The 27,608-nt window shown below is 40.3% G+C and overlaps 1 long non-coding RNA gene across 1 annotated transcript; it reads left to right on the top strand.

Annotated features, from left to right (window-relative positions):
* The first annotated feature begins 1,676 nt into the window (after positions 1–1,676).
* On the top strand, positions 1,677–26,443 carry LOC132664402 (uncharacterized). Its single transcript, XR_009603655.2, has 3 exons — positions 1,677–1,776; positions 4,506–4,549; positions 26,228–26,443. It is a non-coding gene; the product is annotated as an uncharacterized LOC132664402 (long non-coding RNA).
* The last annotated feature ends 1,165 nt before the right edge of the window (positions 26,444–27,608 follow it).

Raw genomic sequence — 27,608 nt, 5'->3', positions numbered from 1 at the left:
GTAAACAGTGCAGTTTCCTTCATCTATAATTAGGACCTCTGCCACACCTTTGCTTCATGCAGCTTACTAAAGGGTGAAGAGAAAACTTTCTCTGATTTCCACCTGTATTTAGCCACTACCACTGGTTCAGACTCTCATGGATGTATATGGATTTTCAAGGCCTGCCCCTTCCCTGTTTCTCAGAGGAGGAAGCTCTCCTGGGCCTTGGCACACATGGCCCCAGGGAATACCCCAAGTTCTGGGTAAAAAGGGATCAACTTGGTTTCCAAAGAATCTTGGTGGGCACAGGGTGGCCACCCAGCGGTGATCACAGACAGTGAGGATTAGCTCTGGAAACCATGCCTGGGAAAAGAAGCCGAAGTTTTAGGCAGCTAAAAGTATGACTTGTTTGGTAGAATTTGAACCCTAACTAATTGATCATGATGTTAAGGAATGATGGTTTATTGTTTACGTGTGACGGTAGTGTTAGAAACATATTAAAATTAATCTTAGAAAGACAGGTCTGGCTGAAATATTAATAAAATGATATGCTGTCTGGTAGTTTATTATTTAAAAAAAATTTTTTTTACATTTATTTTTGAGAAACAGAATGAGACAAAGCGTGAATGGGGGAGGGGCAGAGAGAGTAGGAGACACAGAATCTGAAGCAGGCTTCAGGCTCTGAGCAAGCAGTCAGCACAGAGCCTGATGCAGGGCTCAAACCCACGAACTGTGAGATCATGACCTAAGCCAAAGTCAGACGCTCAACCGACTGAGCCACCCAGGCGCCCCTGCTGTCTGGTAGTTTAATTCAACATAAACTAACAATAGAAAGAGAGTAGGGATGTATGAGGGGACACAAGCTTAGCCATTAGCTCATGATTGTTGAGCCTTGTTGACCTGATTCGGGGTACATAGGACTTACAATGCTGTAATCTCTCCTTTTGTCTATGTTTCAAATTTTCCCTACTATGGAGTTTTAAAGAGTATACCTAGTAAATATGCAAACCACTAGAAAGGTTTAAGATAACTGAAACCCTTTAAAAAGGCATTAATAAGTGGCATTTCGCTAGATGACTAAAGGCAGAACAAAGTCTCCACAGTACATGTTGAATCAAGCAAACCAAAGATAGCTTTTGGAAGACCTTCTACTATGAATTATAGGTATGTGAAAATTTAGGCTTGGAAAATTCAAATTAGATCTCATACAAAGAAGGGAAGATCAATAGAGAGATCTGAAGTAATATATGTTCTTTCTTGGCAATGTTACTATTAGATTTACTAGATAATCAAGATTGGACAACAAGAACAAAACACATTTATTCATTTTCTGAAAAGTTTTGAGTCCAGTGCTGTTAGAAGGCAGAAATAAATTTCCCAGTGACCTCCAGGGCTCCCAAATTGGTTTCTGTGTAAATGAGAGACAATACGAAATTCTCAATGTCATCATTTCTATTCCGCTGTCGGCAGGTTTGGTCCAAAAAACAAACATCAGTTTATCATCAAAAGGATTGGAAACACGCAGTTCTAAATCTATTGTGTAGAGATGTGGCAAAATTCAGGAAGTGGATCCTAACCCTTGGGGTTGGATCCCACAAAATGTAAGAGAAATGGAGAGAATACAGTGAGCTGATCATTTCATTCTCATTTAGAATGTAGATGTCTCTCACAATCCAAATTCTTAGTACCGAGTTCAACTGCCAAGATTTTCATGTCACACTTCACTTGCCACTGAGGAATTGGATCAGGAGACAGACAGATATTGACCACATGAGCAAGTGCCCTGTCCACCTTCAGGTAGGATCAGAGCCTAACAGTGAGTTATTGGGTGTCCACTGGGTGCTAAACATCTCACCAACATTATTGAATATAAACTCTTCAGCATTCTTATTATCTTTCCATTTTACAAATAAGGAAACCAAGGCACAGGGAGATTCAGAGAGTCACCTAAAGTTATAAAACTAATAAGTCACCACTAAGTTTGGATTTAAGACAGATCTTACTACAGAATCCATGTCTTTTGCCACCACACAAGCCCCTTTTATCAGATACAACAGAGACTATAAAATACATCAGAGACTATGTCCTCTTTGGTGTTAAGTAAACACATATTCTTTTATTGATCCATCAGGCAAGTCATCCAATCATGTCCTTCTTGATCCATCACTGCAATGAACCTCTAGTACTGTGAAATTCCTTTCCTTCCAGAAGCTCATCAGGACTCCCACCTGGGATAAGGCAAAAAGCCACTCTTACATTTAAAATTAGCCACTTATTTGGGGTGCCTGGGTGGCTCAGTTGGTTGAGCGTCCAACTTCGCTCAGGTCATGATCTCACGGGTTCGTGAGTTCAAGCCCCGCGTCAGGCTCTGTGCTGACAGCTCAGAGCCTGGAGCCTGCTTCAGATTCTGTGTCCCCCTCTCTCTCTGCCTCTCCCCTGCTCGTGCTCTGTCTCTGTCTCTCAAAAGTGAACAAACATTAAAAAATAAATAAATAAAGTAGCCACTTATTTTTCACGTGCATGCGCGCGCACGCACACATACACACACACACACACACACACACACACACACACACACTCACATGCACATATACGTTGATTTGGGTGGGTTAAAAGTCAGAGAATAAGAGAAAAGAATCCCTGGCAAGGATGCCTGTGATAATCAAAACTACTTCTGATCAGAATTCAGAAGACAGCTCAACCTAAGGCAAAGCTGACTTGTTAATTTGGCAGACTATTTCCTGTCCAGGAAGGAAGTAAATCTAGACCTGCAGATATGTGGGCAAGATGGTTGCAAATGACTTGAGAAAGAGGTGAGAAAGGAAGAATTCTTTTCAGACAAGGTTTTCCTTAGGAATAAGAGGCAAGGCCAATCTTTCCTCTGCAAGCTCAAGCTCATTAGGTCTGTGTTGCTAGCCTCATATGTGATCACTAAGATTTATTGTATAATATTAAATGGATCCAGTTATAATGTCCTTGTTAACCCTGATGGACAATTTATTTGACAGAAAACTGAACACAATCCTCCCCTGGGAGAAGTGTAAATATTTATCTTCCTAGCCCCAGTAGAAGAACAATTTTGTAGCTAATAATATCCTCTATGCAAAGATTTACCATAGTACTGGGCTAGTATAGTCATTGGTTAAAAAAAACATCTCCACGATAGAACTTTTGAACTAGGTGATCAGAAGCATTTAAAAGTAAAATAAAGTATCTTGTTTCCCAGTTTTTGAGTCTTATGTGGGTAGGCTATACTAAATCCAATTCAAGAACTCCTTGCTTTGGCTATATCATACTGTGTGTTTCAAGAGGATGTCAACTGTTACGTTTAGTATTTTGTTGTACTTGTTCTGGAATTTCTCATGAATGGTAGGTGACCAAATGCTTTTTTTTTAAGTTTATTTATTTCTGTTGAGAGCAGGGAGGGGCAGAGATAGAAAGGGAGAGAGAATCCCAAGCAGTCTCCATGCCCAGCACAGAGCCCATGACTGTGAGATCATGACCTGAGCCAAAACCAAGAGTCTGACACTTAACCAACTGAGCCACTCAGGTGCCCCGAACAATTGCTTTTTTACGATGCTAGACCATAGGACATTCTTAGGTGTAGTACATTCCTTCATTTAATTAAACATGTGAAAAGGAAAAATAATGGCCTCAGCTCATACTTTCTTTCACAGCGCTATGAGGTGAGTGGCACAAATGGCACAAATATATAATTGCAATGAAAGAATCAGAGTGTATGCATTTTTTCTTAAATTAAAACAGAATAATGGGTTTTTCTATAATATCACTTCTGCTAACTTATGTTTTATTTAATTCATGTTTTAATAAATTCTAATTTATTTAAAAAATCTAAAATTATTGATTTTACATGATAAAATTACAGTTCAAGGTGGCTTAAACAAGAAAAGGAATTTATTAGTCAACATAAGTACATCTTCAGATATGGCTTGACCAAGATGCTAAAACAGTGTCATGTGGACTTTTACTCTCCCAATCTCCTTCCTTTGCTTTCCTTTATGTTGATTTTATCCCTACGTAGGCTCTCCCCAAGAGGTAGCACAACACCTTACCTTCTCTCTTAGCAATACCAATAGAAATCAAACCTTTCCTTCCCAATAATTCTAGAAAAACTCTGGGATTGAGTCTCATTATATCATTAGGGCCACTTGTCCATTTATTCCTCCGGGGGGGATAAAATATGCTGATTTGTTAGATCATCACTCCCCTGGAGAAGAGGAACTGAGAAGGTAGTGGGTTCCACTTAATTACATGGGCAGAGAGCAAGATGATTACTGAAAGAAAAATTGAGATGCTATTTCTTGGGGAAAAAAAAAAAGAAAGCCAAACAGAAAAACTGAGAGTAGTCAACTCCATACAACAATGAGGAATGTTAGCAAATGCATCTGTCAAGGACACCTAACAGACAAACCTATCTTATGTTTCATGCTCTTACATGACAACACCAGCAATTACATTATGGTGGTAATGTGGATGATAATATTGTTTTCTCATTTTATTGATAGATAAATTTTGAATAAGGAAGAGAGCAAAGGAAAATGCAGGGGGAGTAAGTACTATATCCATATCCATATTGACTCTGAAGCCATTATAGTAAACTTTGCTTAATCTGACATCTAGATTTTTTTTAAGTGTCATCTGACATATGTGTGAAAACAGATAAAAGTTTGAGAGCTGCTCTAAGACCTCTGAAGAATGAGCTTTATGGTAGCCTATCTCTACAGAAGGAGGAACTCTAACCCACTGAAAAGTTTTCTGGTTGCTTAATTTATGTTGTTTGGGTTTATTTTGGAATTTGTCCTTAGATTTTCAACCTATACTAGCATACAATATAGGAATTACCAAGAACTTTATTGACATCAACAATATGATTTGCAGAAAGATGCATGCTTTAAAATGAGGGTGGAACCCTATGACCCAGCAGTAGCACTGCTAGGAATTTACCCAAGGGATACAGGAGTACTGATGCATAGGGGGACTTTACCCCAATGTTTATAGCAGCACTCTCAACAACAGCCAAATTGTGGAAAGAGCCTAAATGTCCATCAACTGACGAAAGGATAAAGAAATTGTGGTTTATATACACAATGGAGTACTACGTGGCAATGAGAAAGAATGAAATATGGCCCTTTGTAGCAACGTGGATGGAACTGGAGAGTGTGATGCTAAGTGAAATAAGCCATACAGAGAAAGACAGATATCATATGTTTTCACTCTTATGTGGATCCTGAGAAACTTAACAGAAACCCATGGGTGAGGGGAAAGAAAAAAAAAAAGAGGTTAGAGTGGGAGAGAGCCAAATCATAAGAGGCTCTTAAAAACTGAGAACAAACTGAGGGTTGATGGGGGGTGGGAGGGAGGGGAGGGTAGGTGATGGGCATTGAAGAGGGCATCTTTTGGGATGAGCACTGGGTGTAGTATGGAAACTAATTTGACAATAAATTTCATATAATAAAAAAATAAAATAAAATAAAATAAATAAAATAAAATGAGGGTAGAAATGAATGACTTTCACTGCTTTATATATGCAGTTGCCTTTCAGTGCCCTAACATAATTCCATCTTGTTTAATATTGTCATAGAATAACATTTGATACAGGAAATTTTTCCAGTTACTTATTTAAATTATGTGTTACTTTGACACTTTTTTCTTTTTTTTTAATTTTTTAAATGTTTATTATTTATTTTTGAGAGAAAGACAGAGGGAGAGCAGGGCAGGGGCAGAGAGAAGGAGATGAAGAATCTAAACGAAGCAGGCTCCAGGCTCTGAGCTGTCAGCACAGAGCCCGATGTGGGGCTCGAACCCACGAACTGTGAGATCATGACCTCAGATCAGATGCTTAACCCACCGAGCCACCCATGCACCCCTAGTTTGACACATTTTTCTAAAGTGCATTATTTTACTTAGTATCTTAACATACATATCAGGGCCATGGGTAAAAATATCAACTCAATTAATATGCCAAAAGTTGGCAGTCTCGGGTCTTACAATTTACTGTGGTTTGTATGCATCTTTAGACAGTATATTAGGTGCCTTAAAATTCACATGGAATTGCAGCTGGGTCTGCTGTGTCCTCCTCCACTGCCAGATGGTCAACTAGCTTCTTAGTGCTATAAGCATATCCTCTTCATTGCAGTTCCAACCTGTGCTAGAAGGGGTAACAAATAGCTTATTAGAATTTATCTAAAATAAGAGTACATTGATTCTATATGATCATTTAAGGAGCTCTGCAGTAAGTAAGGTATAACAGTTTTAGTGCATGGACTGTAATTTTATATCCATCAACCACTATTCTAAAATATCTCAGACAACGAGGCCGCGTCTACATTCTTAGAACCTACCAAAGTAGTTGATATTTAATCGGCTCTCAAGAAATAGGTGTTAGAGGCCCCTGGGTGGCTCAGTCAGTTAGGCGTCCAACTGTTGATTTTGGCTCAGGTCATGACTCCAGGGTTGTGGGATCAAGCCCAGCATTGGGCTTTGTGCTGGCAGCATGGAGCATGCTTGGGATTCTCTCTCTCCCCTCTCTCAGCCCCTCCCCCACAATCAAAAATAAACAAACATTTTACAAAAAAAAAATAGGTGTTAAATGACTAAATAAGTTTACATTTTGCATTTAAGCACTCTGAAACTTTTAAAATTATCTTCATATTTTTGGTTTTGTAGATTTAGATATACGAATTCTTAAACTTTCTGGTAGTCCCGTGAAGTAAGAAAATGGGCAAAACCATTTAGCTTAGTGCTTGACACATAATAGGTACACAATAATAGTTGGATCAACCTTTTTCTATGATACCTTTTTTGTTTATTTTTAAAATCAATTTTCGTTGGTTATAGAATTTTCACAGAGGTTCCATAATATAATGGGAAAAGTGCTTAAAAGTGAAAATACCAAGTTCAAGTCCTGGCTTTCTTGTGCATTATTTACTTCTGGCAGTGAACAATTAACATAGTTCTTGGAGCATCAGTTTCCTTGTAGGTAAATGGAAATAATTATTCAATTTAACAATAATAAATTGAATGCCAATCAGTGTTAACATCCATAGGATTCAAAAATTATCTATCACTGCTTCACTTCACATTTCTTGTGAAATTTAAATTAGATCATCTGAAAGTCTTTTGTAAACTATGGAAAAATATCCCAAAATTAAATGCTGTTGGTATTATTTCCCCATGAACTTTAAGATTTTACTTGTTGCTGAAAATCATCCAAATTCTTTTGTTTCTTTTTCTTTCATGTATCCTTCAGAGATAAATTTTAAAAAATGCTTTTTTTTAATTCAAAATGTGTTTTTATTTACATTTGGTTTTTCCAAAGTCCAAGTTCTCGCTTACTTTTGGATTTGTTTTGTGGGATTGAGATACATATTTTATAAAAATTTGGGAGTGTTGGGAATGAATATTTGTTCAGAGGCTCTTGGGGAAAAGTTTGCAGCCTTTTAATAAGTGGATTTGATTAATCTAGGGAATCTACTTCCCATATCAATTTTTTTTTTAATTTTTGTTAATGTTTATTTATTTTTGAGACAGAGAGAGAGACAGAGCATAAACGGGGGAGGGGCAGAGAGAGAGGGAGACACAGAATCGGAAGCAGGCTCCAGGCTCCGAGCCATCAGCCCAGAGCCCAACGTGGGGCTCGAACTCACAGACCGCGAGATCGTGACCTGAGCTGAAGTTGGACGCTTAACCGACTGAGCCACCCAGGCGCCCCCCATATCAATTTAATAAAGAGTCAAGGAATGAAGTACGGATAGGGAACATAAGAGGTCTCTTTGAGACCAGCTTCATTCTTTATTGGGTAGAGATTCAAGGTATGCTAGATTGCCAAGTTTAGCAATAAACTAAAAGGCCTTTCAGGTGAACAATTAGTAAATGTTTAGTGTAAGTATTGCCAAACATTATGTCCTATCCTTTGTCTGGAAACTGTAGGTAAGACATAGCTTTTAAGATACTTAGAAGACTCCTTATCTACATGAAAGAGACCATAAGTGTGGGGGATAAGCTTAGGAATCCCAGGCTTACACCAATGGGTTGACAAGGCATAAAGAAATACAAAGTTATGAAATGCTCACACCCGAGTTTGGGAAAATCAGATTGGCACCCCAAGAACAGGGGGTGAAAAGGCACCACAAGAATAGGGAGGCACAAAGGTGCCAGGAGTAGAAAAGTGCAAAGGTACCCCAAAATAGAAAGGGGGTGTAGAGCCCCCAGAATAGAGAGGGAGAGGCAAAAGTCTGAAATAGAAACGGTGCAAAGGTGCCCAATACATAGGTATATGAAATAAACAAGATTAGATATTTAGGATGAAATCACCCCCAGTTTAGTACTATAACAGAAAAGCTGCTTTCACAGGAGCATAGGGCCAGGTTAGGTAAATTGGTGACTTGGACTATGGACCACTGTGCTGCAGGCAAAGCAGCCCAGAGCAGAGATGGTTAACAAAAGAAAAGGTGCCTTGTCAACCCTGAGGTTATTTCCGCTATCTGTCTCATCCCCTAGGCTAGTAAAGATGAACAGAGGTGCTGCTTCATGTCCACTGTAAACAACCTTCCTCCCGACTGCCTGGTGCCCGGATTTTGTTTTGTATTAACCCAAACCCCTAACCACAAATAACCTCAAGACCCCCTTTCCCTCACAACCACAAGTTAATGTCCACAGATTCATTGTCCCTTTGTGCACGTCTATCGCCATGTTTGTAAGCTTTCTGATCCTAACAAAAATGGGGCAAGGACCCTTATTTGGGGCTTTTGTCTTTTCCCAGGCATTAGCCATCTCTTGCTTTAATCCTGTGTCCGCTCTTTTGCTAGACAAAAGAGAACTTTAGACTTAGAGTCTATGACACATAAGTAGTCTTAATAAAACTGCAACCTTCACGTGATCTTTACCCTGTTAAAAAGTAAGATACTTTTGACATCTAGAACAGTATTCTGTGGGTTGACCAGGGTCATCTGGGAGGTTCTCTCTTAGGATCTCTTATGTAGATGCAATGATACAGCTGCTGGAGCTGGAGGGGTCTAAAAACTCAACTGAGCTGGAGACCCAATGGACTTCAATCATATAACTGACTGTTGACCAGGAGCTCAGCTGTCACTACTGATTAAAGTATCTACATATGGTCAATCCACGTGGTTTAGGTTGCTCTTCCTGGCATGGCAGCTGTGTTCATAAAGAACATCCCAAGAATGAGTGTTTCAAGAGCTAAGTCCTTTGCTTTGTGTCAAAATAAGCAAACTCAATGATATTGTTGATTCCACCAACACTCACGTCTTAGAGATATTTAATGTTACAGCTGATGTTACATGGCTTCTGCTCTCTAGGAACACATTCACTTCAATAAGTGCAAGTAGAAAGACACAGTTGAGAGGTCAAAGAGTAGCATGTGAAATGAGGATTAAACAAGGGTCAGAGGGACAGGTGTGGAGGCAAGTTATAGACAGAGAAGTGGTGACCAATAGTAGAGGTCTTTGGTGGATCGGGGTACTAGATAAAGTGGGAGAGCTATGGATTATGTTGGATTGATATATGGATTATCTATGATAATTCTGAGGATAAGGAGAGCTGGTCTAGTTAAGAAATAAGTTGACTTGGGGTGCCTGGGTGGCGCAGTCGGTTAAGCGTCCGACTTCAGCCAGGTCACGATCTCGCGGTCCGTGAGTTCGAGCCCCGCGTCAGGCTCTGGGCTGATGGCTCGGAGCCTGGAGCGTTTCCGATTCTGTGTCTCCCTCTCTCTCTGCCCCTCCCCCGTTCATGCTCTGTCTCTCTCTGTCCCAAAAATAAATTTAAAAAGTTGGAAAAAAAAATTAAAAAAAAAAAAAAAAAGAAATAAGTTGACTTCTGAGGAAGGAAAACTGAGAACCTGGGATACAGGAAAAAAAACCCCACAAAAACCACCCATGTATTTTTTAAACTCTAGACCCTATAATGGACTAAAATATAGTAGGTGTGTGGTTTACTCTTTCTTAAAGAAAGTGAAATTTTGTCTGATTTTATTTACCCTTTTTCCATTTCTTTTAAGTCTATACCTAATCACTTTAAAATAAAAGGCTACTTTCACTTAAAAGTACTAAAAACGTTAATTTAACCACAGAAACTTGCTGCTAACACAGATCTTGGCTTATATCTTGAATTATACTATAACATTCACTGCACTGCTGTTTTCCTTCCATATTTCATGAATGTCGCAAGTATAAGGTGAGAGCCCCAAAAGCATTCAGGAGCTTGAGTGAGTATAAATTCCACTCTATCAAAGTTTCTAATTGTAAGTTCTTGACATGCTTAAGACCTGCTGGGTGTACAGAGAATATTTGATTGAGGCTCCCTATGATTGTAGGTTAGCCCCAGAGGTTGCTTTTGGTAAATAAATATTAGGTCTGTTAGAAGGCTACCTTTCCCAACCATAACATGGCTGCCTACTGAGCAAAACAGCTGGTGGCTGGAAAAGTAGTGAATAAGAATATGTTCTGTCTGTTGCTATGAAATGTGGAAAGAGGTAGCTGATAGTTCGACTTGCCCTGAGAGACTGCAGAATAGAAAGGTCAAGCAACTCCATTGTATATTTGCTCTAAAATGCAACAGAGTTGTTTCTGACAGGCAAACCCAGAGGGAGACTATAACGGGAGGGAAAAATGAGATACTGTCCAGCCAGTGACTGAAAAATCAGGCTGTGATCTTTGGGTCTGTCACTATATCAAAACAACAACAACAACAACAACAACCCACAAAAATTCACCAATAACATTCAGTAATGGGACCTGAAAAGCCATCGAGTAAGGAGGGAAAATTATGGGGGTGTGCATTTCATGCTAAATTGGAGTATACATGGCCCTGGAAAAAAAGCAAAATAGTCATTAGTCAGCAATATATGCATCCTGTTGATGTGGCCTGGCCGTGACTAGTTAAAACAAAGTTTTACTTGGAAAATGGGGATTAGGAATGCAAATGAGTTAAGGTCATAAAGGGAGAAGAATCAATTTGAGCCCACACTGCATAAAGATTGAGGTTAACCTGTCCTAACATGGCATTTCTAAGCAGCCTTGGAGGCAGATAACACTTGAGTGTTTAGTCTTCTGTCTCCTCTAAGAATTAGTCTTCACATTGGAGACATTTAGATAATACTGGCAATGTAAGGTGGCTCTTTACTACCTGAATTGTTGATTTAACCTGGTCATATCATCACTGTGGCAGAAAGACAAGGGTGGTTCATTTGTCGATATTTCAAACTTCAGTTACTCATCCTCCCTCACTTAAAGAAAAACAAGTCATAGAGGTCTCCCTAACTCACTTCAGACAGTGTCTTTGTTTGTCTTCCAGTGAAGACCAAAAACTCTTTATTCCTGTGTGTTTGAGGCTGGCTTATAACCAGCAAGATTTGCAGCTAGGTTGCCAAACCCTGTCATCCTCCCAGCAGCCACTGGGATAGTAGTTCCGCTTTCCCCAGATTAATGCTTTAAGACAGAGGTAGAGGCATCACTGTTTTTCTATCTCCCTTTCCTTCCTCGGCAAGAGTAGTTCAGAAGCTCCATCAAGGTCCTTGGATTTCCAAATATCAGATCCCATGAAGTGGCTTTCCAGGTTGGAGCTTTACAGAGCCGAGGCAGATTAGTTTACATTTTTAGAGTTTGAGAGGAAGATGGAATGAAACAGTGCAACAGAAAGAAGACATATCACGATCCTTTTTAAGACAACTACTGTCCCCTTGAATCACTGGAACTTCCAGAAGCATCATAGTCATGTGTTAAACAGCCTTATGCATTGGTGATGCTCAAAATATTGAATCCCTGGGACAACTTTCTGAGTCTTGAATTAAAGCTGGGTGTTGAAGGTCCTACTCTGTGCCAAGTGTTAACCCTATAGTTTCCTGACTCGGGGCGTCTAGAGGTTGCTGGGGTGGAGGTGGGGGGTTGGGCACAAGTGCCTTTTGCATGAGGATCTAAACATTCCAGTGGCTGTGCTAGGGGCATCTGTGAACACCTCCATCTTGTTATTCCTGTTTACAGGCTGGACCTCTCTCCAAAAGGTCTATGACAAGACACAATAGAAAGCAAATATGACCTTGATTTTGTACCTTTGCTGTGTTTCTTATGCAATTATGTAGTTAATCTCATTGTCTTAAGTTTTCCTTGTGTGAAATAATTTTTCCCACCTTCAGTCAAGACATCACGAAAACATAGAGATTGTGAAGGCTTTCTGAAGGAAAATCTGTCATCTAAAGATGTCTTTTCTACTCTACAGTATTGTCTTTGAAAGATCCTTAAAGAATTTTTGTCATGTAACTTCTCTCACACAGTCATTAAAAATGCACATACTAACTTAGCTGGATCAGATTTGAAAGTTAGAACTATCATCCCTCTCTTCCTCTTATTATTAGTGTAGTGTGTTGGTATTATTTAGATAACGTTCTAAAGGAAAGTTTATGCTCACTCTTTTTTACTGTCCCTAAGTCAAATATTTTTGAATGGGTCAAAAATACACTCTACTTGTGTGTGTGTGTGTGTGTGTGTGTGTACTACAATAAAAAAATCATTCATGATGTTCGCAGTTTAGGGCTAGAGTATATTAGAAATCCAGGGACTTCCAATGCAAGAACATTAATAAATATTTATATATAGGCAGAAACCTGTATATTAACTGAGACATGACTTGCAAACATGAAGACTGTCATATTAAGTTGACTAATGGACAAGAAAAATTTACACTCTATCCTATTATCATGAATGTCTGAGGACGTGGTACAATTTTCACAGCGAGGCTGCCTTGTCAGCAGGCTGAAGTGAGAATAACGCATTTGCATTAGCACCAAAACTGAAATGTTCAGCTGCTTAAGGAATGAAAAGTAAAACAGGTACTGAAGGAGATAAACCTGTTCCTTTGTCTCATCACTTGGTGGCTTAGAAAGGCTTCTGAGGGAGGAAGACGTTGTGGGAATTTTGTCGCATGTAGGGGAGGATGTCTGATGGAAGTTCGGTTATAGAATAATCTCATCTGGGGTAGCTGCCAAAACCCAAGTGTGGGTGACTCCCACAGAGGGCAGCGTAAAGCCCTCCTGAATGCACACTGAGCTTTCAAACAAAGAGCAGGAGGACAGGTGGACGCTAGCCGCAAGTCCCCTGAAAGGGCATTATAATTGAAAATATCTAAACAGCACTTTAAATACAGTATACAGAATCCTTTCTAGAAGGTAACAGAGGCATTGACAAAGAGTGACAGGGATACTCCGCAAGTAAGCGCTGGGAATGGCACTGCACATGTTTTACGTAGGGGCTAAAAAAAATGAAGTGAAGGGTAGAAGTCATCTCCCTTTCTAACTTGACCATCATGACCATGCTGCCTGCCTCTCAGAGACCTGTTATTGCTTCTGCCTTGTTTACATCCGTGGGGGATGGCGTGGAATCGAAAGTTAACATTTTGCAAGTCCCGAAACAGAGTTTCTGTCAAAGAGGAAAAGAATGGACGGTTTATTGATCGGCAGGTGAGGAGGGGCGGACACAGGAGGAAGAAGCAGTGTTGAAATCTGCATGAAGAAATGTTTTTTTACGGACAACTGGGTGGTTTAGTCGGTTAAGCATCTGACTTTGGCTCAAATCAGGATCTCACGGTTGGTGAGCTTCAGTCCCGTGTCAGGCTCTCGGCTGTCAGCACAGAGTCCACTTCAGATCCTCTGTCCCCCTTCTCTCTCTCTGCCCCTACCCCACTCTCATGCAGCCTCCCTCTCACACTCTCTCTCTCTCTCTCTCTCAAAAATAAAATAAACATAAAAAAAGAAAAAATAAATATTCTTTTTTTTTTTTAAACGTTTATTTATTTTTGAGACAGAGAGAGACAGAGCATGAACAGGGGAGGGGCAGAGAGAGAGGGAGACACAGAATCTGAAACAGGCTCCAGGCTCCGAGCGGTCAGCACAGAGCCCGACGTGGGGCTTGAACTCACAGACCGTGAGATCATGACCTGAGCCGAAGTCAGACAATTAACCGACCAAGCCACCCAGGCGCCCCAAAAAATAAATATTCTTAATACAGCCCATCCTCTACCTGCACCTGTCTTGGGCCACATAGCAAACAGCCTATGGTGTTTTGAGAATCTGGGCTTGAATCAAGATGCCAGATTTCAGTTCTACTTACATCGCGTATTTCCTCCACGATGTGGACAAATCATTTCTTCCACGGCTCCGCTCACCTGTCTGTAAAATGAAGATAAAGTACACATTTTTCCACTTGGAGCTGTAACCAGGAGATGCCTGGATAGAGTCTCTCAATTGGATAAACGTAACACAAGAAGCAGCAAGCAACGGAGACGCCAGAGGCATGTTAGCTGCCTTTTCACTGAAGCAAATTAAAAAGACACACTTGGGATGTCCTGAAAGCCCTTATATACACAAGTTGCAACATAATTTTGTATATCCTGCTTCAGTTCCAGTTAAAGAGCAGTTTGCAAAAGGCTTTGATAATCATGTAATTCTCTGTATCAGGTATATGCTATAATAATACAATTTTGTTTTAGCACTTACCATGGTTGAACAGGCACAGTTTTAAGTACTTTACACATATTACTCATTTATCTGCCCAATAACTCCCTGGTTAGTACTATCTTTATCCCCTCTCTATATTTAGGTAAACAAGAGAATGGATACATAAATTGCCCTAGATATACTGGTTTTCTATGGATGTGTAACAAATCACCACAAACTTAACAGCTTCAGATAATACACATTCATTAAGTCCCAGTTTCTGTCAGTCAAGAGCCCAGGCATGTCTTTTTTTTTTTTTTTAATTTTTTTAACATTTCATTTTATTTTATGAGACAGAGACAGAGCAGGAGCAGGGGAGGGGCAGACACAGAATCCAAAGCAGGCTCCAGGCTCTGAGCTGTCAGCACAGAGCCGGACACGGGGCTCAAACTCACAAACTGCGAGATCATGACCTGAGCCTGAGTCAGTCACTCAACCGACTGAGCCACCCAGGCGCCCCAAGAGTCTAGGCATGTCTTACTGTGCTTTGCTCGGAGCTTCCTTGTGGGGCCGTGGTGAAGGCGTCCGCTGGCCTGCTTTCCCATCCCGAGGCTCAGCTGCTTCCAAGCTCATTCAGGTGGTTGACAGAAACCATCTCCTTGCAGCTGCATGACAGAGACCCTCCCTTTGGCTGGCTATTGGCTGGAGGCCAACCTTAGGCCCTAGAGGCCACCTGAGATTCCTTGCTGTGTGACTTTTCCTAAATAGTTACTTATATCATCAACCCTACACGGAGAGCCTCTCACCTCAGGGAAGGTTCCATCTCTCCTTTAAGGGCTGTTCACCCAACAGCTGTGCACTTTTAACTCAAAATCAACCAATGCAAGATGTTAGTTATTGCTGCAAAATCCCTTCACCTGTGCCATATTCTACCGGCCAGAGGTCAGCCACACGTCCCACTCATACTCAAGGGGGAAGGGGTCACACAAAGGTGTGAATAGGAGGTGGGAAATATTGGGGTCACCCCAGGGTCCGTCTGCCACACTAGAGCGGTGCTTCTCAAACTTTCTGGCAATCTTGTTAAACGCAGATTCTGATTGAGTAGGTCTGGGGTGGGATGAGGGTCTGCACTTCCAAGCTCCTAGGTGACGCTTGTGCTACTGGCTGGTCTAGGTGATGAAGTTTTGGGGTGATCGTGGGGTGGTCTGGAACCGAAGGCCAAGAAAGAATTTTTGAAAACGTCTTTGGTGCAAAAATGTGATTTTAGTAAAGCACAGGGACAGGACCCATGTGCAGGAAGAGCTGCACTGGGGCCATGACAGGTAACGTGTATACTCTCAGGCTGGGAGGGGGTCAGGGATAGAGTAAGTCGCTAAGGTATTTTGGAAGCAAGGTTTCCAGGACCTTGAGGGGCAAGCTGTTGCCAGGGAAAAGCCACTTATTATCCTTTAATAAAACCTCAGTCATGAGACCCTTCAGATGTATATCGGGATGTGGGGGGGGGGGGGGGCGGGGGCGCATAAGCTTGGAGCATAATTGCCAGCATATATCTTGGGGCAGTTGAGATGAAGGAAGTAGACTTACAGGATCCTCGAGGCTGGGATAAATGTTGAGCCCAGGTTCTCTTTTGCCCCTTGGAAAGTGTCCTAATCGAGCCAGCTGAGCTCCCAGAGGGAGGTCACTCTGCTGGTTTCAAGGACTTGTCAATGGGCTGTAGGCAGTAAGGGAATTTAATTTTTCATTTGCCTTAGTTTCCCACATTACCGTGGCAAGCACTAAACCCCTTCCCTTTGTTCCTGGGTAGCCAGGAGTGTCCGAGGACTATCACACATGTTCCACCTTGCCAGCCTGTATTTTGTCCTCAGCTTGCCCCACACTGTCTCATCATAGGGACCACAAGGGCCCCATAAAGCTGGGGTAGGAACCAGCAGTTTGGGTTCCTGGCCCCCTGCTCTTAACCATTCACTCTACTTGTCACACTCCCAGGACTGCACGAAGGTTGTTATCCACAATGGTTCTAGTTTTATTTCTGTTCCATATTCATCCTGGGAACCCCAAGCTATCCAATGTAGTTGACATCTCATTGCCTCTTTTTTGTATTTGTGTGGTTTACAGAACAAAATTTTACACAGGCAGCCTGACCTTCAAGTCAAAGCTTCAGGAACTCTCTAGCTGGTCCAAATGTCCTCCAGCCCCTTCTTCAGGCAGGTGCCCCGGCTGAGGGTGACAGCCCTGGGGAGCGAATTTGCCTGCTCTGGGGGGTTCCACGTTTTGCCGCTGAGGAGTGTTGGATGAGTATTACTATGGATTCTCGACCATCACCCCCTCTCTCTAAATAGGAGAGGATTCATTTGTTTCATAATTGGACCTCCATAGACATTTTCATTTGACTGAAGTGTTTTACCAGAGAAGCCTTTTCCTTCTAAGGAAAGGAAAGGAAGGACAGGTTTTAAATATTCCTTGCTTTTGAAAAGAATTTAAAGAAGACAGGATTTAAAACATCTCCTTAACTACAAATAACTCTCCCTGGACTTTGTAGGGGGGAATCTTTCTCTTGAAGAGAGTAAAGAAAACTTGAATGAAACCTTCTCTTTTAGTAATCTCTCCCAGACAGGAAACTCGTATCTACCTTCTTTTAAAAATGCTGCTGAGATCTTTACAACTTAAATTTAGCTCTCAGGCACCCTCTCCTTTCTCTCTGTGGGATACAAGTGGTGTTAAATGACAGAAAGATGTTAAACAAGATACCTCCCCACACAGCTTCTTTTGACTCTTTGAGTAAGTGCCAAACTCTACTTAAAAAAAAAAAAAAAAAAAAAAAAAAATGAAGATAAGCCTGTCAGAAGGCTTTGAAATTAACATAACTCAGACCTCCTGCCAGTATCCTAAAACTTAAAATAGTGAATTACCAATTGTCTGCCAGTTAGCTGCAAGGCTTCCAAAGCATAGCCAGGGCTCCAAGATTGGAGCAGACCTCCAACACTTACCTTGGCACTGGGAGAAGGAAGGCAGAAGGACCAAGATAAACGCTTCCTTGTAAAACTGCACATTGCAAAGCTGAAATCCTACCACAGATGCTAACCACAATGCGGTCATCTCTTCCCACGTTTTTGAGCCGTGCTCATAGCTCTACATCCGTGTCCCACTTAATCTTCACAATGATCTTGTCAAATGCATATTTACACTTCCCCCTTGGGTAGGGAACTCAGGCACAGAGAAGTTAAGTAACACACCCAAGGTCACACAGCTAGCTGGTGGCTGGACCGAACTTGATCCAAAGTCAGGCTACTAATACAGAGAAGAGAAAAGCACAATAGGATGCTAAAGGAAAGTAAGAGAACACCATGAGAGAAGACTGGAGTGGATTCACTGGTGGCTGCCCAAAAGATATGTCCACATCCTAGCCCCTGGAATTTGTGAAGATGACATCATTTTTATTTTGATTTATTTTTTAACGTTTATTTATTTTGAGAGAGAGAGGAAGAGCTCGAGCGGGGGCGGAGGGGGGGGGGTGCAGAGAGAGAGAGCGGGGAGAGAGAATCCTAAGCAGGTTCCAGCACTGCCAGTGCAGAGCCCGATGCAGGGTTCAGACTCACAAACTGTGAGATCATGACCTGAGCTGAAATCAAGAGTCGGACACTTAACTGACCGAGCCACCCAGGCACCCCTATGACATCATTTTCAAAAGGGTGTTGTAGATGTAATCAATTTGAGGATCTCAAGATCCTCCTGCATCATCTGCGAGGGCCCCAACTAAACCCAATGACAATCCTTACATAAGACAAAAGCAAAGGAAGATTTGACACAGACAGAAGAGGAAAAGACACAGACACAAAGGAGATGGCCACATAAAGACAGAAGCAGAGACTAGAGTGGTACTGTCACAAGCCATGGAAGCCTGCAGCTACCAGAACCTGATAGAGAGGAGAAAGGATCATCCCCTGCCACGTCGGTGGAAATTTGTTACAGCAGTCCTTGCATAACATTACTAAAACAAAACAAAACAAAACAAAACAAAACAAAACAACAACAACAACAAAACCCTTAGGTTAACAAGGTATGGAGTCCCCTGTAATTTTCCTGTGTGCCTGAATCTCTGACTGGATTAGAAACCCTCAGAGGGCACAGACACAATCTCATTTGTCTCTGTACCTCTAGCATTCATGATATTTATGTGCAGCTGAATGAATGTTTATTGAATTGAGCCACGGAAATAGTTGGAAGTCTGGCAGGTGATGCTGTGGAGGTTGTGAGCCGGGGACCATCTGAGAGTGAGCAGGGTGACCGTGGCCAGCCAGTCCCCTGTAAAAGGACCAGACCAGACTGTAATGGTGCGTGTGGCTCTTCTGCAGAACTGAGAAGAATCAGGAGTCCTGTCCTCATTTGGGGGATATAGATGTGACCCTGGGGAAATTCAGTGCTACGAAATATTTTCAGCCCTTGTCATGGCAAAACGTAGTCATAGACATGGAGACTGATTCCTATAAATTCTGAAATGGAGAAAATAGGAACAAATTTGAGGCCCTCCTACTATTCATTCTTTTGTTGATTTATTTTTAATTTTTAAGTAAATTCATTATTAAAAAACACAAGGGTATGCAGCGACGTCCCCCTCCCCCATCACCCATTGACTCACCGACCAAATGCTTGTTGAGTGCCTGATACATGCAGTGTTCTCAGTGCTCGGGGTACATCAGTAAATAAAGCAGGAAAAACGACAGTCTTCATGGCCTTCACGTCCTACTGCACTGAGAAGTTGAGGCACACGTCCCTGGGAAGGCCAGACTTAAGCAAAGACAAAGTAAGGCACTTTCCCCTACCACATACGTTATTACATTTTCTGAAAGCTTCTAGAGTTTCTTTGTGGCTATGGCAGCAAATGTAAACACATATTCTTATTTTCTCTCTCTCTTTTTTTTTTGAAAACCAAAGACAGTGTATTATACTGTATCTTGCTTTTTTAAATGTATCTTGGAGCTTTTTATCGGATAATTTTCTTGACCGGAAAGTTTCCCTATTTACTCATTTTTGTACTACAGACTAGAATATCCCTATTTGTGTGGATACAATAATGTATTTGTTTCCTTATGATGGACATTTAGGTTGTTTTTGATCCTTCACTCTTCTGAAAAATGCAGTAATGCATAACTTTGTACATGTATCATTTATTCTCTTGGATAATTTCCCAGAAGAGGAATTTCTGGGTCAAAGCTATATGAATGAGTGATTCTAATATTGCCAACTGCCCTCCATGGGGGTTTTTCTGAAATTTACTCCCCAATAGCAGTGAACGAGAGTGCTTGTTTTCCACACGTGGCCAATAGAGTGTGATATAAAATGTTTGTTTACTTGTAAGTATTCTGGCCATTGCAATGGGCAAAAAAGTGATACTGCATTGTAATTTTAAATTTTCATTCACGTCTTATTAGGAACCATTTGCTTTTCTTTTCCAATGAACTCTTTGTTCATATTTTTGCCCAATTTCCTACTGGGAAGTTGCCCTGTTTCTCATTGATTTCTGTGTGCTTTTTATATACTAAGGAGATTATTCTGTTTTAAGAGTTGCAAATATCTCTTCCTGTGTATTTTCTTTTGGCTTTATCTATAGTTGTTTCCCCTTTCTGCATATATATTTTTTCCTTGTATAATTTTTTTATGTATTAACTTTATTAATATAGCCTCTGGATTTTGAGTGACATTTAAAAAGACTATCCTCACCACAGATTTATAAAAGAATAGTCTCATTTTCTTCTGGTATCGTTTCATTTTTTTACATTTAAATCTTTGATCTATTTAGAATATGTTCAGGTGCACAGTGTGAAAGATGAATCCAATTTTTTCCCTGGCTGGCCCCATACTTGTCCATCACCATTTTTTGATCATCTCCCCTACTGATCGAATGCCTCTATCATGTATTAACTTCTTACATGTAGTGGGTTTATTTTCTTTCCTGCTCTGGTGGTTCTATTTCTCAATTCATATATCAATATAATATGGTTTAATAATTGAAGTCTCCCTTTTTTAGTGTTTTCCTGTTCATTTTGATTGTTTAATTTTCATATGATCTATAGAACTAGCTCATCTTATTCTAAGGAGAGAAAAAAAATGAAGTTTTTGGAATTGAGCTGACTTTATCACAGACATTATGTAAAGTCCTCCTATCTAAGATTATGTGTGTTTTTCTGTATTTTATTTTATTTTTAAAGTTTTACTTAAATTCCAGTTAGGTAACATACAGTGTAATATGAGTTTCAGGTGTACAATATAGTGATTCAACACTTCCATACATCGCCCAGTGTTCAGCAGAGCAAGGGCCCTCCTTAATCCCCATCACCTATTACCCATCCCCCCAGCCCCACTCCTCCAGTAACCATCAGTTTATTCTCTATGGTTAAGAGTCTGTTTCTTGGTTTGCCTCTCTCTTTTTTTCCCTTTGCTTCTTTGTTTTGTTTCTCACATTCCTCATATGAGTGAAATTGTATAGTGTTTGTCTTTATCTTGCTTTGCTTAGCATAATAGTCGTCTCTAGCTGCATCTTTGTCCTTGTAAATGGCAAGATTTCATTATTTTTTATGTTTTCATTATTTTTTATGTTTGCATAAATGACATATCCAGTTATGGTTTTATCTTTTTCTTATTTGGTTGTATTTTGCGTCTTTCAGGAGTACTTTGAGGCATACAGTTTTTGCATATTTATTATTAAGTTTATTCATAAATATTTTAATGTTTATTTATTTTTTGAGAGAGAGAAAGACAGAGTGCAAGTTGGGGAGGGGCAGAGAGAGGGAGACACAGAATCTAAAGCAGGATCCAGGCTGTGAGCTGTCAGCACAGAACCCAACACAAGGGCTTGAACTCATAAACCATGAGATCATGACCATATCGGGCGCTCAACTGACTGAGCCCACAGGCGTCCCTATTGTTATTATAAATGGTTAATTTCATTATATCTTCTAAATGATTTTGTTAAATATATGAATGTATTCATTTCTGCATAGTAATTATCTACTCCACCATCCAACTGAATTCGTATTCATCTTAAAACATTTTGATTCTTGTATTTTCCTAGTACACATTCATATTCTTTGTAAATAATGATAGATTTATGTTTTCCACTTCCATTTTTCTATCTCTAGTATCTTTTTTAAGGTAACACATTTCTGAATTTGTTTTTTTTTTAATTTTTTCCTTTTTTATTTTTAATGTATATTTTTAATTTAAATCCAAGTTAGTTAATATATAGTGTTACCTCTAGTATCTTTTTCAAAACTTTTTTGTCTTTGATAAGTGTCTTTCCACCTCTCCATGAATTTTTTTGTATCTTCTTTGTACTCTCCCTTCTTCTTCATAGAGATTTCTTTGTCTTTAAATTTATGGCTAAATATTCACATTTTTCACCTGTTTTGTGGCAACATTTTTTTTCTAGTGAATCTTCTTTGTTGGTAGGTTTACTGTCCTTTCCCACATGTTTTTCTTAAAGTGTGTTTAGACTGATATCATGCCCATTTAAAACTTTTTTTTTTTACATCATTCAATGAGTTGAAGTATTCTGAACGAAGCATTTAAAAAAGCTCCTATGAGGAGGCAGGAGAGACTAGAGTAGCTTTCCAGCTTTCAAACCCTAAGAACCTTCTGTTGCTACCGTAGAGATCAACTGTCCTGCGAACACAGTACGCCCATGTAATTCTCTGTGCAGCCTTGCTACCTCTGCCTCTTTAAATCCATTGCTTTTCAAAGTTGAAGTTCAGGAGGATTTTTTTTTTCTTTCCCATTTCTGACACCAGATTTTCCCACTCATTATAGCTAGCAAATCATGCAGCATTTTTACTAGAGGGTGAACCCCTTCCTTTCAGAAAATATGTTTTTGCAAGACCATTCTTCAACCTACCTTCTAAGAAGTATCCTGTTGACTTCCTGCTAGTTGGATTTTAACCAATCTCAGCTAGTTTAGCAGTCCTTACACAAATGTCAGAGTCTGCAGATGATCTGTGTCCTATTTAACTGAAGATAGAGTTTGAGGGTTTTTTTTTTTTTATTTTATTTTGTTTTATTTATTTATTTATTTATTTATTTATTTATTTATTTAAATTTACCTGTTGGTTTTAGATGACTTACAGGAGAAGTGGGGGGGATCTGGTATACGAAGTCATGTTCAAGAGGTTTTCTCAGCATTTTTTCCCCTCAAAATAATAGCTCTTCCTTGAAACTTTCTAGCACAAAGTTTCAGGATTGGAAGTACTTTGTATGAAAAATGCATGTCTACGGACGAGCTGAGTGAGTGTGGTATTATAATTACCTATTTCCTTTGGTTTCCTAAACTTTCACTTTTTGCCAAGACTCTCTATCTCTCTCTTTCCCTCAACACATACACATATTTACAGACACACACACACACACACACACAGCACACAGAAGAGGACATATACAAGATTATCAATGATATAGAAAGTTTAAATAAGTGAAAACCAAAACTCTCCCTTGGATTTGGTAATGAGGAATTCCTCTGTGACCCTGAATAAATTGAGTTTGTGGCCAGAAACCAGAATTGTGAGTTAAAGTAATTGAGATGTGAACAAAAGATCATAAATTAAGACTACTTTTTAAATACACATTTTTCCTTCTTCATTGAAATGTAATTGACATAGTGAAAGTTAAAGGTGTACAAGCTACTGGTTTGACACACTTATATACTGCAAAATTATTACCATCATAGAGTTAGCTAACATCTCTATCAGGTCACATAAAGACACACGGCTATTAAGGAAGGGAAAGTTTTACAGGGTCAAATAGAAAGAGCTAAGGAACTATATTTAGACCTCCTTAAGAAGCTTGTTTAGAGGATGGTGTCACAAGATTGTGAAGTCCTGTCCTTTAAGGTGGGGGTGGAAAGCAAGTAGGAACATAATTTGTATTACAGCACAGTTATTAACAGCTTTGATTCTTAAGTCAGAAGGCCTGGATTTGATCCTGTTACAGCTCTTGTTAGCTCTGTGACTTGGTACGACTTAGTCTCCATGACCCAAAGTGATGCCCTAATCTATATGAGTCCAGATCTTTCTCATGAGCTCCGTTCCCTACCTTCTGGATAACTTTGTTTGGGTGTCCTGCAGGATCTCCAACGTATCCAAAATTTAATCTACTATGTGTCCAATCCCCAAGCTTATTATCTCTGTATTTCCATTCTTAGTGAATGAAAGCATGTATGTAGAAACCCAAGCCAGAATGCTCATGTTTATCTAAATGCCTTCATTTCTTTCACACCTAACTTCTCATTGTGACCAATTGTATCAATTCTCATTGCATTAATTCTACCTCCCAATTTCACCTATAGTACTTACCTCCTGCCCAACTTTACTGCTTCCATCTTGGAGTAGGTTTCAATCATCTCTTACCTACACTACTGCTCTCATATGGCCTCCACTCAGCTCCCTTGTACCTGGCCTTGAGCCAGAAATCCCCAGTTCAGATTTGTGGATCAGGGACCCAGGTAAGGGGGAGGGGAGACAGTTGGCAGAAGAGAAAGTACAAGCAGTTGTCCATTGGCTGGAATTTGGCACAATCACATAGTAACCAGATTGGGTGGGTGGGGGCACCTCTCCACACTCCCACTTCTAATGGTCAAAACAATCCTGGTGTGCCTGATTTGGAATTAGTGAGACACGTTGACTGAAATTTCTGTATTAGAAGGGCCTAAGTGGTATAGGAAAGAGGACACAGAACTTTCGGAGACATTCCCCACCCCACTCCCCCAGAACATCCTGCTTTTGTGGTGGGGAACTTCCTCTGGATAAAAGAAAAAAATACCCGAGTCTCTACTCTTGCCCATACACCATGCTTGAATCTATCCTTCATACCACCAACAAAGTGAATTTATGAACAATTTAATCTTGCCATTCTGCAGATTAAACTTTACAATATTAGGATAAAACCTACATTTCTTATCAGGGCTTGAAAGTGCCTCCACAATCTGGTCCTGCCTATTTTCTTCTCTAGCCTTAAATCTTACCTCCTTCCTCAGTCTCCGTTGCAGAAGGATGAAATAAAAGAAGGTACTACTCCCTCTATTCCAGGAAAGACAGCATTGCTCTTAAGAGGAGAACCTCTTTTGTTTGGAGAAAGACATTATTGTGTCTCTGGATTATGCAGAGGCAGTGGCACCGAGCTTGATGAGAAATAAGAAGGTCTGGGAAATAGTGCTGAAATCCCACAGCAGGTGCAAGCTTGGAAATCAGTATGACAGAAGCAGGGATTAACAATGCAGATAAGTCATAGGAGAAGCAGGCAGGGAGCTAACAAGGGGAGAGTTATAAGACTGTATAGACCATTGTGAGGATTTTGACTTTTATTCAGAGGAAAAAAATCATAGAAGGATTTTGAACAAAGTGATATGATCTTATGTTTTTAAAGGATCTGGCTAATGTTGAGAGTAGATCGGACAAGGGTGGAAGCAGGGAGACAAATTAAGAAGACAATGAAATAATCACACAGGAGGTGATGGTGGCTTGAGCTGTGAATGGTCTAGGTGGGCCAGGGTGGGAAGGTAAAGGGTGGTAAAGGTGGTGAGAAGTGGTCAAATTCTGGATACTTTGCAAGGTATATCCAACAGGATGTACTAGTGGGCTGGATGTGGGATATGAGCAAAGAAAAGGAGTCAAAGATTACTTCAGGTTTTCTGGCCTGAGCAACTGGCAGAACAAAGTTGATTTTGAGCTGAAAAGAGGATACTGTGCCAAGCTCTAGTTGGAAATATTGAAATTCAATTTGTACACATTAGGATTGAGCTAATCATTAGGCACATATCCTGTAGAGATGACCAGCATGTTGCTGAGTGTGCAAGCCTGGAGTACAAGGGACAGGTCAGGCTGGAGGTCTATATTTGAGAATTGTCATCATAGAGGTGGCATTCGAAACCTTGAGATCACCAAGGAAGTGAGTATAGATTGAGCAGGGAAAAGAACCCAGGCTGAGCCTTGCACAGTCCAATGTTAAGAAGCTGGGGAGAAGAGCAAGTACCAGCAAAAGAGATTGAGAGGCAGCAGTGGTGATGTAGGAGGAAAACCTAGAGAGTTGTTTCCAGAAGTAAAGTGAAGAAAACATATGAATGAGGATTGACTGACTATTCTAGCATGTCCAATGTAGCAGATAGAACAAGTATTTTGGAACCAATAATTGATTATTAGATTGAACACTATGGAAGTCATTGGTGACACAAGGATAGTTTTAATAAATTGTGAAGGTAAGACCTGTTTGGATTGGGTTCAAGAGAAAACAGGAAACAGAATTAGAGATAGGCAACATACACAATTCTTCCAAGGAGTTTTACTTAGGGGGAGTGGAGAAATGGAGTGGATATGGGATCAAGAGATTGTATTTTTTAAGGTAGAATAAATAACAAACAGATTTAGTTCAGATTTAGTTATAGTAAGCACTTACATATTTGCTTTCTGAATTCATGTGACTACAGTTTGATAATGGGTCTTGTGACATTTGATGTCTGAAATTTTCTTTAGTCTCCGAAAATATATGTAAAATTGCTATTGTTTACAATGTAAAAATTTATACTGCATTATTCATACTGAGGTTTGATATGTAGTCTATGAATCTAAGTTATTTATTTAGAAGATGGCATCATTATCCTCAGTAACAGTGTAAATGACAGTATACGAAGCTTCCATGTGGTTCTCTTATACAGTGTACTAGGCATTAGGCTAACTGCTTCAGAGACTTCATCTTGTATAAACATAATAGCAACACAGGGGAAGTAATAATTATTGCCATTTTCAGACAAGGCAATTGAGTCTCAGAGAAGTTAATGAACTCTGCAAGGATACGGAGATTCCGAAAGAAGATCCAGAATGTAAAACCAATCTATTTGAACCCAGACCTAAGCTACTGGTCACTGTGCCCTTAAAGTCAATATGGTGAGTGTCTGCTGGACCCACAGTACTCTAAAATCTGGAACCTTGGTTCTCAATCCTGATGGTATGCTAGATTACGGTGGTGCCAGGACTCCACCCAAGACCTGTCTCTAGATACAGCACTTTACCGTCTGTAGTTTTTAAAGCCCCACAGGTGATCCCAATGTGATTTGAGATTCTAGTGTGGTTCTCACTGATTGTAAACCACTGAGCTCTATATTCCAGGAGGTTCCAGGGAAGAGTTGAACTCAATGGCGTTATCACTACCAAATAACTGAGACCTCATCTGACCCTCATCATGCTGAGGGAAACCTTTTAGACACTGCCTTAAAAGCCTCACTATAAATTACCTTAAAATAAAACACTATAAATAAGCTTTCCCTTACAGCCTCCAGTCCCTACAAGTGACCCCGCTTGACCCTCCCATCTGAAGACTGACCCCTGCCATGGATGTGGTATTAATCCTGTCCTTCATCGAACAGAATTATTTAAGGAGCTTTAGTTTTCTAACCCCTTGACTCAACATCAAGGTATGAATAACAATAACCATGTATCAAGGACTTACGTGTGCCAGGCATGGTGTTAAGTGCTTTACGTGTGTTAACTCAATCCTCACCCTGACATTATGAGGTAGATGCCCTGATAATACTCATCTTACAGATGAAGAAACGGAATCATAGAGAAACTAAATAACATGGCCTACGTCACCCTGCTAACCAGCAGAACCCAGATTTCACTGGGTTCTGCTTGACCACAGAGTCCATATTCCTGGTCCCTCACTACTCAACATCTCCACAGGCATGCCCCGGAGCTTCCTCACTGCAAAATGGAGTTTTTCCTTCTTACCACAAATCCTCCTCTTCTCCTGTTCTTTCCTAGCTAAAATCATGTCCTCACACTCATCATTTAAATCGATATCTCTAGATCATCCTTGACACCCATCACCCACAGCAATTAATTGGTCCCTATTATGTCCTTTGGAATGTTCCCCTCAGTGGCTCTTAAATCTTTCAGATCCTCATGTGTTTCTTTTCAAGATTAATTTACTAACTCCTGTAAAGAGTCTCCCTGTCTTTGGGGTGCCTGGGTGGCTCAGTCAGTGAAGCGTCCGACTTCAGCTCAGGTCATGATCTTGCAGTTTGTGAGTTCGAGCCCCAGGTCGGGCTCTGTGCTGACAGCTCAGAGCCTGAATCCTGCTTTGGATTCTGTGTCTGCCCCTCCCCTGCTCATGCTCATGCTCTGTCTCT

The sequence above is a fragment of the Panthera onca genome, chromosome F2, assembly GCF_046562875.1.
Source record: "Panthera onca isolate mPanOnc1 chromosome F2, mPanOnc1 haplotype 2, whole genome shotgun sequence".
In the NCBI taxonomy this organism is placed as follows: domain Eukaryota; kingdom Metazoa; phylum Chordata; class Mammalia; order Carnivora; family Felidae; genus Panthera; species Panthera onca.
This window is presented reverse-complemented; position numbering and strand designations above follow the sequence as displayed.